The sequence below is a fragment of the Mustela nigripes genome, chromosome 3 (genome assembly GCF_022355385.1).
Source record: "Mustela nigripes isolate SB6536 chromosome 3, MUSNIG.SB6536, whole genome shotgun sequence".
NCBI classification, from domain to species: domain Eukaryota; kingdom Metazoa; phylum Chordata; class Mammalia; order Carnivora; family Mustelidae; genus Mustela; species Mustela nigripes.
The window spans coordinates 175,773,347-175,785,139 of NC_081559.1; the positions used below are offsets into that span (position 1 = coordinate 175,773,347).

At 39.5% G+C, this 11,793-nt stretch overlaps 1 pseudogene; it reads left to right on the forward strand.

Annotated features, from left to right (window-relative positions):
• The first annotated feature begins 952 nt into the window (after positions 1-952).
• On the forward strand, positions 953-1,027 carry LOC132014639 (small nucleolar RNA U3; annotated as a pseudogene).
• Positions 1,028-11,793: the final 10,766 nt, after the last annotated feature.

The window sequence follows — 11,793 nt, forward strand, 5'->3', positions numbered from 1 at the left end:
AGTTCCCACTTCCCCTCATTCAGCAGATTCTCAGCCTTAAGAGACATATAGACTGGAGATATATCCCATAGCTGTATGAAAATGACTAAGTCAGCCCTCTGGAATGACTGCCAGGGAGGCCTGGAGCAGTCTCAGGAATGAGAATAAGGAGGTCTCAAGTCTATTTTAGGCTCTCCAAGATAATCACCTTCTTCATTTCTCTAAATGGAAAGCCAGCAAGAACTGCTACAGTTAGCATGTGATGGGGGCAAACTCGTGAATTGCTCAAGGTTATCTTTGCCAGGTATCATCACTGTCTACCATTCTGCCTGCCCTGTTTTCTCCCATCAGTCTTCTGTTCCAACTCTCTTTGTCCTTTTTGGGTAATTACTTCTTGCCCGTGCACCTTCCCCCTGGATCCCTTTGGTTTGCATTGGTTTTTAGTAGCAGTAAGTATTCATGTTAGATTATTCTTCCATAATCAGAATTTTACTTCACTCCACAAATAGGCATCGAGCACCTACTATGTGCCAGGCAAAAGACCAACAAAGTCCTTTCTTTCCCCAAGATTCCTTTTGGACAAGGGATGCAGATGCCATCCAAACAAACAGGTGAAATAGGTTCACTTCAGTTAGCAGTTAAGTGGAAGACAGTTCAAAAGTTACGTGATTGGTGGGGGGGATGGCATGAACGGGGAGCCACATTCTACAGAGTCATTCTACACATTCTACGAGCATTGAGTTAATGCTCAGTGAGGCAGTGGGAGATAAACCAAGACCTCAGTGATGAGAAAGGGCCAGATCTGAGAGGATCATTCTGGACAGAGGCATCACAGGTGCAAAGCCATTGGTGGTGCCAGATTTTTAATCCAGGAGGTGCTTGGGTGTAAACTGATGGAAAGAAGGATTAAGGATTTATCTGGAAGTTGCATTTGCAGAGCAAGCATATTCTTCTTGCTTATATAGTGTGTTGAAAGACTATACTTTCAGGGATCATTTCTATAGTTTGTTACTTATAAAGTGTGTTGAATGTGTGCTTTAATGTGAATGGCTTGGGGAAAGTTTATAGAGATTTTACAGAGGGGAGAAGAGCTCCTTTGTTAATGGGATAAGGGACATCCTGCTCATGAGGGCTATGGCTTAGACATAATACAGGGTAGACTACGGGAAATTCCCAGTGTCCTAGACACACATCCACTCTTTTTAGTGCTCCAGAAACATATCAGAATGCAAGAGTGGAATAATTACAGGTATTACTTTCAAGTCTGCTTGATTTTCATATGAAGAATTAGAATTAGAATTATTAATTACACATTATTCCCAGCATACCTCACACACTGTTGAGTAGCCTGCCATCCAGGTCACTCTTTTTCTTCTTGCCATCATCAAAATTTCTCCTCATGTAGGTATTACAGTGAAATTGGAAAAGTCTGATGACTCAGTTTTTACCCAGTTGTCCTTAGGAAATAGTGACCTAATATGTCTATTCTCCAAGTATGTGTCTTAGAATAGGGGCAATGATTTTATCAGTAGAAAGTACTCAGATGTGGGTGAGTGAGTTCAAGCCTAAGTCAGGGATATAGGAGACCAATATTCAGTCAGGAGCCCTTCAGAAATCTTGATACTGCCACGTAGCTCTTCTCCACGCATAAAGTGTTGCCTACAATCCTGATATTTTAGAATACTGCTGTGGTTTTTAGGCTTTTGAAAATTAATGGTGTGACACTCCCAGAAATGCCTAAAACTCAGCAAATAATGAAAAGAACTTGTTACTACCATTGTTTTTGTCCTCCTAGAAGGCCCTCTCTTGCAAAGAATTTATTTCTGTGAAGTATAAGGCTTCTTCTGAATAACAACACAAAACCAATAACAATTATAATAGTAGCCAACATAGGTGGTGGTCTCTGTGTACCAAGGTTTGTGCTGACTCATGCTGACTCAATCCTTGCAAAAACACTGTGTAGTGGGCACTGTTGCCCATCTCAATTTTAAGAACAAGAAAATGGAGGCACTTATGCTAAATTCACACACTTGTAAATGGGTAAATGATTCAGGAACTGAATATGTAACAACACCTCAATAAGAGTTTCCACCATAGAGTCACATCCCAGAGGATAGAATTTATTAATCAATAAACTCATCTGTCAGAATATGCCAACGGCTTCCACTGTTTGGGATGAGGGTGCCTTATCAAGAAAATTTATTCTTGTTAGAGAGTGCTATAAAGCTACAGAGAGGTTTTCAACTTTTAATTATTAAACAGTGAAATAGAATTTCAGATGAATCCCTCAGATGTGATTTATATTCTAATGTTTTGAATTGCTTTATGTACAGATGTCAGGAAAGATGACTCTAAATGAATTTTATAGGATTAAGGGAGGGCTCATGGTCTCAGCTCGAGAGATGAAGGCCTGAAAGAAATCTTCACTGAAGCCTGAAAATGTCAGAGGTAAAAGGCCTTTCAGACTAAGTATTTGGCTTCCAAGGTAAAACTGCAAGTTAAGGCTAACAGCAGGGTCTGTCTCATCTTTTCTCTTTTTATTATATTTGCCTTTTTCTTATGAACATGACCAAGAATTCATTGCCTAGAGGTCATCAAAATTATATAACTGCTCTTAACCTAATTTTTCAAAGACTTTCACCCTTGCAAATTTAACTCAGAAACAGTCTGGGTTATTTTTCTAGTTGATACTATACCATTTCTCTCTCTCTCTCAAAAAAAAAAAAAAAAGAAAGAAAGAAAGAAAGAAAGAAAGAAAGAAAGAAAGAAAGAAAGAAAGAAAAGCCTTTCAAAACAACAGTTGCTCACAAATAAAATACAAGCAACTGCCCATCTGTCATTATTAGTTTTTTAAAACGAAGAGTTGTCTTTCTAATTTCTCTTCAACTTTTGACATACAACTCAAAACACCTTTTCACTGACAGGCTATGTGGTTATTTCAAATACTGTCTAAAAACTCTATAAAGAGATTTGATTAAAATGGAAGCACAGATGACTGATACTCTTAAAATAATTGCTGTCTTAGTGATTCAACATGAGCCCTGCCATTTATTACACTTTTAAGTGAAATAATCTAAATTAAAATCTTCTAAGATCAATAGCTCATTTTTTTTTCTTTTCTTTTTCTTTTTTTTTTTTTAAGCCACAGCACATTTTTAATGCATTACCAGACTGGATAAGTCATATTTTGAGAACCTGAAAGTCTATAGCAGCTCAAAACGAATGTAGATGTAGAGAAATATTTTTCAGTGGGCCCCTTTTATTTATTTATTTTTTTGTACAAATATATTAAAAAAGACCAGCCATCCAAAGTGTAAAATTTCTCTAAACATATCTAGTTTCTTCTCTCCCTGTACCTCCTCACTTGAAAGATAGAGTTTCTTATTTATTTATTTATTTTTGTAATGTGTGAAACCACTCATCAGTCTGGTCTTTTATCACCTGAACAACAATTTGAAGACATTCACCTTTGCATTACTGTCAGGTGATAGTAAAACTTTGGTGAACATACAGAAAGAAAATCATGCAAACAATTCACTAAACGTTGACACTCACTCAGAGATGTGGTATTGGGAAAATGCAAAGGGCTCTGAGCCTCTGAGAGAGGCCTAATGTCCTTGGGGAGTCGGAATTGATAAAAATCAAATATGGCGTCCCCTTTTGTGCATCTTCCATGCCACGGAGCAAAGAAGCCCTGATTTGGAATGGACAGATCCAAGTTTTCATTACCTCTATCAGTAAGAGGGCTCTGGAATGGGTTCAAGGCAGGCTCTGCTGACAGGCTAAGAGAAACCTGGACGTGGAGCTGGTAAATGGGGGACCAGCACTGGCGGGTTGAGGTCTAATTAACCATCACAGAGTTGTGTTCTGCTCACGAAGCAATTCACAGCTTTTGCTGTTGTCTCTACCACCTGTAGTTCAGCCACTTAGTGTTTGGGAGACATCTGAGAGCGACGCTGGGCGAGAGTGCTTTGGAAGCATTGCCTCTTTCTGTCTTTGTAGCTCAGACGGAGTTCGTAAAGGAGAAAGAAAAGATGATGCCTGGCTAATGCCAGGATTCTGCTTGCTAAAGTCTCCCAATCCATTTGCCACGCCCACTTCAGTCAAAGAGGAAGCTAAGGGGAGTGTGAGAAGAACACATTCTCTTTAGAGGGACCCTACTCTCTGACCATGCATTCAGCCATCCTTCCTTCCTCTGTACAGCAACCCTCTCTGCTCCCCATTTTTGCATCACCTCCTTGGGTCACAAATGTGCTCACTGAGCCCAAATTCCATTCTGCATGGTTAATACCATGTACAGTCCCTGTCTAGAATGTTCTCGTGAAGCCTAGCATCTTGAGAGGTGATGCAAGCTGTGGTGCTGGGCAGGTGCGATATTATATTAGTATCGAATATGAAGTGCTCCTACAGTGTTGTCTCTGGTATGTGGACTTCTACAGAAATAGAAACCAGGGTATTAGAGGGCTCAATTACATCTAACACTATATTAGTGGGTGTTTATACTCCAGCTAATTACTTCCCAGTAACTAAGTTTTAGAAGCAGTAGTAAGGCTGGCTTTTGCATGGCCTGTAGACTCATTCTCCTTGGTTTATGGTTGGATCCTCCTTGGGAAAGTGAGATTAAAAGACACATTTACAGCTGTGGAGTTTAGGCCCTTGCATCCTTTAATAACAGGTAACATGTCTTGAGTTTGAGGAAAGGTAGGTGGTCTTCCAAGTGCTGTTCATACTTCATCTCTTTTAATCATCACAGCGATCCGGTAATTTAGATACCGTTCTGATCATTGACCTTTTACAGATAAGAAAACTAATTAAACTACAGGCCCAGTTGCCTAGCTCCTAAGTGGCAGAACTGAGATTCAAACCCAGGTTTCTTGCTCCCAGGGTCCCCTCAACCACTGCCCTACAGCCTCTTGTCAATGTACTCCTTATAGTTTCTGACAGCTGGGCTCACTGTCTATAAGAACTCTTCATTGAGGACAGATGTTCATGGTTGGCCTCGGATGAACCCATAGTAGAGGCGGGCAATTTTAAACATTCTCATATTCTCATTTAATAAGACTCAGTATTATCTTACACACCATATTCTAGCTCTGGGTGTCCACTGCAAACTCCTGAGATGCCTGACCCCTCACTGAAGCTCGAGTCGCCTTTCCCACAAGTGGAGGACCACAGAGCCTTGCAGTGTCCTCGGCAGCCCTGTTGATGACAATACTCTGCCTTTGTTCCACAGAGGACCCCTGTCCCCATTCGCCTTCAGGGGCTCTGACATTGAATTGGGCATCCCTCTCGACCATTAGGATGTACACTCCTTTGGAGAGTGACCTGTTAGACTCAGCGACCACTGCAGCATCAGTGCAGGGCACACTTCTTGGCATGGAGTAGGCACACACCACACACTTATTTGCTGAATGAATTAATATGAAGTTTCCCCATTTTCTGTCTCACCTTAAGGTGTGTACCTCAGGCCAGTTTCCATCTCCTCCACCTTCACTCTTGGCTTCTTAGCACTGGAAATGAAACTTCCTCTCTTGGACCTAAGTTTTAATACATGACAATTGATAGAATGTGCCGACATTTGAACCTTCCCCTTTACTCAGATGACACAGACTAAAGGTCTACTCCCCTGACCAGATGCCTTCATGTTTTAAATATGTGATCTACCTGATTTTATGCAATGCATTAACAGACATCAGAATGACACTAACGATGGCATTTACATAAACAGGCTATCCATATTAAACTAACACAATGGAACCTTTAAATGTAACATTAATTGGAAACCTGAACTAATTCTGTTATTAGCCATTAATACCCCGAGGACATCAACATACTTCCTGAAATGCTGAAATGGAAGTTTGTGGTACTTTTTTCATGTGCAGAGTAATATGAAAATCTTGCAACGTAAGTCAGTAGTTGACTTTTGAATTTATGCTTTACTTAAAGCAATCACCTTTTTCACTGGATTCATTTTGAATGGCATTTTAAGGTATTATTTACCTAACATAAAATTCACTTGTTTTATGTGTGCACCTCAAGGAGTTTTAGTACATTTACAGTTGCGAAATTTCATCACATGCTAATTGCAGAACACATGTCATTCTTAGTGTACTTCACACACAGTAGTTGCTTATTTTGGTTTCTCAATTCATTTTCAGATGTGGCGGTATGAACCACAAAAAGACACTGAAGATAGTGTAAACTATTGATGAAGCTGAACAAAGAAACAGCACAATGTATTAGCTAGTCTAACCAATATACTGACTTGCTGTAGGGAAACCTTCCTTCTGTCATCTTTTTGTTTGCAATTGGGAAGCAAGTGCTTGGTTAGTTTCATTTATTAGGACCTTGATTGACAATGTCCAAGCAGAGGCAAAGCTGGGGAGGGGAAATGGGTGGGCAAATTCTTCAAAAATGATCCCTTTTCAGGTTTGGCGTCTTGGCAAAGGGTAGAACCTGTTTTATGTGGTCATACCCTGACAGTAAAACCTATCTAAGGGAATGTAATCTTTTACCATAGGGAGCAAAGGGTTATGCCAGACCTTTGTGATAAGATTACTGTGTTGGACAGAAGAAGTTAGATTATGCTACAGAAACAAACAAGCCATAGGTCTCCACAGTTTACAACAACAAAGCAGCACATTTCTTCTCAGATTACAAATCTAATTACCAGAAAGCAATTTATATGACTTTCCCCCTTAACCCACTGGTAATTAGCAATATGACCACATGCCATTTCAAGAGGGCAGAGAAGTCTTCCTCCATGTCCAGAAAGAGAGGACAATTGAAAATCAATGGATGGCAGGAAAGATTGTCACGTACATAGTACTAGTTCATGAAATGAGGGGAAGAAGGTCAAGAGACCAAAGCTGTAGCATCAGAATTCCTTTTAGTGAGAGAATGCTTCTCATTTGGGAAAATATCTTGATAAATGTTTTAATGTAAGGAGAGAGGGCTACATAATGGCAACAGAAGATTATCCTTGGGTTACTCTGAAGGTGATAGGTTTAAGTATTTGCTCTGATTCTAAGAGGAAGAAGAGAAAAGAAGAGAAAAAGAATGAAGTACCAGAACTCAGCAAGATGGACAGACTGAGGCAAAGTGAGTGAAAGGTGAAAAATCTTTAAACCCATTAGTACAGGGACGGAAGTATCTTTTTGGAATACTGATGCTTACGGTCCCATTACATAATTTCACATGGCTGCAGTTTAACTTCCTCCTTCTCCTGTGACCTCCATTTTCACTAAATCCTCTATGTTCATTAGTGTGCTGGGTGCATAGATTCTTATCTTTTTTTTTTTTTTTAAAGATTTTATTTATTATTTATTTGACAGAGAGAAATCACAAGTAGATGGAGAGGCAGGCAGAGAGAGAGAGAGAGAGGGAAGCAGGCTCTCCGCTGAACAGGGAGCCCGATGCGGGACTCGATCCCAGGACCCTGAGATCATGACCTGAGCCGAAGGCAGCGGCTTAACCCACTGAGCCACCCAGGCGCCCCATAGATTCTTTTCTGTGAAAAAATGGAGGAGAGTCTTTTTTGGTTTAATATGTTGCTAAGAGAAGATAGTTTACATGGAAGGAGAACCTGGAATCAGACGCCTTCCTACTCCTTCCATTCCTTTCTATTCCTCAAGAAAACTTGGAAGTACTTGGATTTCCATAGGCCCTGGACTGTAGGGTTCAAGGCAAACATCTCAGAGGCCAGAAGATCCGCCCGTTGGTTATATCAGCATATATCCAGGATTTTTAGCAGATCAGAAATCTGGGTGTTTTAAGAAAGTTCTTTGTTGCATTTACTGAGATTATTTAAATCTAGTCCTCAAAATTGGAAATGTAACTTTGTCTTATGGGCTTTAGGTTTTTTTTTTTTTTTAATTTCTTTATTTTTCCATTCTCTTATACTTTCAGCATTGTTCCTTCCTCATTTCACATGAAGGGACACCAGCTCAGATTTGCGTGTGTCCAGTGTGGTTCGTGGAGGAAGCAGGAGTTTATGCCACCAATTTTCATTCCTATTCCTGGAGTCTTAGGACTCTTTAGGAATTTCTTTTCGACTCAAGGAAAAAATTCACCAAATGTTGTTATGGATGGAGATATACATGAGAAACTGGTCACATTACTGGGGGGCATTGTGGAGAGTGGGGTGGGGGGACCTCTCTCAGCGTGGCTCTTAAGGCTTAGGAAACCAACATGGGTGGGATGCGCAGAAATGCAAAAAACTTGCCAGGTGGCTGTGCCCTCTTCTCATCTCAGCTGCAATTATAAGGCTGATAAAATGGAAAAATAAATATTTGTGCAATGACTGGGAAAAGCCAATTAGTTTTGCACCAATGAGAAATAATGCAGAGCTCCTCGTGTCCTATAATAAATTGGCTTTCTCCGCATATATTTTTAAATGTATACTGTTCAAATGTACTTAGAAGCTTACATAGCACTAGAATAAAGTATATTCTGAAAGTTTAGTAGGAGAAATAAACAATAAAGTTTCTATATTTTAAGAAGGTAAAATAATTAAAATAGCATCTAGTTGTGTGACATTTTAGCTAGTCAATGTCATGGTTGTCTCTTTTGCTTCCATGTGTCAGTTTGCATGATCTTCTCTCTTGCTGTCTTTCTTTCCCCTTCAAGGAAGCATAGATAAAGCTAGGACATGCCAGTTAGCAATACAATTTCAAGCTTAATACCCCTGCCAACTCCAAGTTTTTTTAAAGGACAAAAAGTCCTGTCTCTTATAGTTTTTCTTCTTATAAGTTGACTTGACAGCTAGATCTAAAATTACTTTCTGATTTTTGTTTTTATATTTGATCAGGCAGAATTGCCTATCTGATTATAGGCTGGCTTTACCTATGAAGTATTAACATGAAGATCCTTTACTTATTAAACAGTTACTACTAAGTTTATATGTGAAATGGTGCTGTGAATTGTGTAAGGCTGATGATTCACAGACCTGTACCCCTGAAACAAATAATACATTATTTAATAAAAAACTTTATATATAAAATGAATCTTACATAAACTACTGCAGTTAATCTTCACAACTACAAGAAAAATCCAATTATTCTTATTTTATAGGAAGGAAAGCAAAAGATTCAGAAAGGCTCCCCACTAGCAAGTAGAGTGATACCCAATTCTCCATGACTTCATGGTTTACCCTAAATCACTATGAAATATTTCTCACCAGTATTTTCCATCTGTCCATCCATCCATTCATTCCTTCATTCATTGATTTAAAAAATGTATATTTTTAACCCATGACATACCACACACTTTCTACCCAGAACTGAGGACAGAACAGTGTGAAACAGCAAAACTCATTCCCACCAAGAACTTACATCTCATAGGAGTGGATGAGACCAGAAACAAAGCCAAACTGTGGAAAGAACCAAGATGCCCTTCAACGGACGAATGGATAAGGAAGATGTGGTCCACATACACTATGGAGTATTATGCCTCCATCAGAAAGGATGAATACCCAACTTTTGTAGCAACATGGACGGGACTGGAAGAGATTATGCTGAGTGAAATAAGTCAAGCAGAGAGAGTCAATTATCATATGGTTTCACTTATTTGTGGAGCATAACAAATAGCATGGAGGACATGGGGAGTTAGAGAGGAGAAGGGAGTTGGGGGAAATTGGAAGGGGAGGTGAACCATGAGAGACTATGGACTCTGAAAAACAATCTGAGGGGTTTGAAGTGGCGGGGGTGGGAGGTTGGGGTACCAGGTGGTGGGTATTATAGAGGGCACGGATTGCATGGAGCACTGGGTGTGGTGAAAAAATAATGAATACTGTTTTTCTGAAAATAAATAAATAAATTTAATAAAAAAAAAGAAAAAAGAAAAAAAAAGAAACCCTTGGTTAACAAAAAAAAAGAAAAGATAACTGGTTCAATGGAAACTGTCTACCATTGATTATACACATGCTGCTCTCTAGAAGAGAGGCCGCCGGACCTGCCCTCTGGATTTTTGTTGATTACATTAAGGCCACTATGACATGCTTAGGTGTTCAGTTTAGATAAACAACTCTAAAGTCTGTTTATCATCTGTACCACATGTATTTTTGAAACCTAGAAGAAAGTCTCATGTGGAGGTTCTTAGGGACAAGGATGGGCAAGTCACACTTCTAAGTAGTCTTTTCACATTACTTAATGTCTTAGTTAAATCACTTTTTTAGGGGGAGCCTTCCCATTTCCTCTCATCTACTGAATCATAAGTTGCTGTTTGTAAACATTATGCTGAAGACGAGGAACTGAAATTCTCTGTAAAAGAGATGTGCGGTGTAGAGCGAGGAGGATAATTTTGCCCTTAGGGTGTTGGAAGAGATATTATTTCTCGGGCACTGTCATTACTTTCACAATTAGACGAAGCCAGAAAAGATTCACCTTCCTGTGACATTTCCCTGAAAGACGGGAAAATATTTGGATTCATGTGACAAAGTGAATGTTTCATTTTAAGTTGTCTAACTGTTCAGAACAATGTTAAAAAGCTTCAGTGTCTATAATTTCAGGCCCTGGAGAGTGAGATTTTCTCTTTTAAGGCCGCGAGAAACTGTAAGATAATATATAATGTGTAATGTTGTTTTTGATTGACGGAGCCAGATCTAGGAACCCAAGGGTCTAAGGCAGGAGTTTCTAATTTCTAGTGTTGGCATTTGAAGGTAACTGGGCTGGTGATAGTCACTTTTATCCTCGCTCTTTGCTCAGGTTTTGTGAATGAATGTTATGTTCTTTAAGTATAAATATGTTGGCAGTACTGTGACATGTTTGCTAGCTTGTGATTACTATGATATGTCACCCAGAGCCAAATGGATTGCTTTTTCAAAGGCAGTTCTCCTTTAGATTATAAATTCCCAGACAGCAGGAATTATGTCTGTTTAAATCACTGGAGCTTAGCATAAACTTATAGCTTAGCTATCAGAAGTGGGAATTTTATCAAGGCTTGGGAGGAAGAGGAGGATGGGTTGATGCACCAATTGTTGGGTTGGACAATGGAACTGAGTTCTCTCTTACGGCTTCTTGCTTTCTTCTTCTCTTCTTTCCCAGTGAAAGCAACTTCTGTGAATTTTAGCCTGTTCAATTTTCTAGTAAACAAGTCAGAAGGAGGGTGTGGAAGTGTAGTGCTACAGAGTCATGGGGGAGTTATGGACCAGCTGCCACAACTATCAGATCTTCTTGCTCCAGTAGGTAGAGGACAGGCCTGGGAGTCTCCCAGCAAAGGCAAAAGGAAAGGAAATAGCTTCATTATTGATGCTTACTTTAACATTCACTCAACAGCAGCCTCATAAAAACTGGACAAACTTGGCTTAAGAAAGTGTGTGTGTGTAAATTTTAGGGCAGGACGTTGTAATGGTAGATGCATATCATTATACACTTATCCAAACCATGGACTGTACAGAGCCAAGAGGGAAGCCTAACGTAAACCATGCACTCTGGATGACGACGATGATCATGATGGATCCATGTAGGTGGGCCAGTTGTAACATATACCATCCGGTGCAGGATGTTAGTGACCGAGGAGGTTGTGCATGGGAGGGGACATGGGGTATGTGAGAAATCTCTGTACCTTCCACTTAATTTTTCTGTAAACCTAAACTACTGTAGAAAACACAGTTTATTAATAGTTAAAAATAACATGGAAGTAATTAACTGTTGACAGGCCCATAAGATAGTCCTAAAATATGCATTGAATTGAACTGTACAAGAAAAAAAAGTGTGTGTGTGTGTGTGTGTATCCATTAACACACAAAGAAGTCCATGAAGATATTCAGGATATTCTGAAAACTGATTTATTTCCTGGATCTTAGCCTAGGATCTT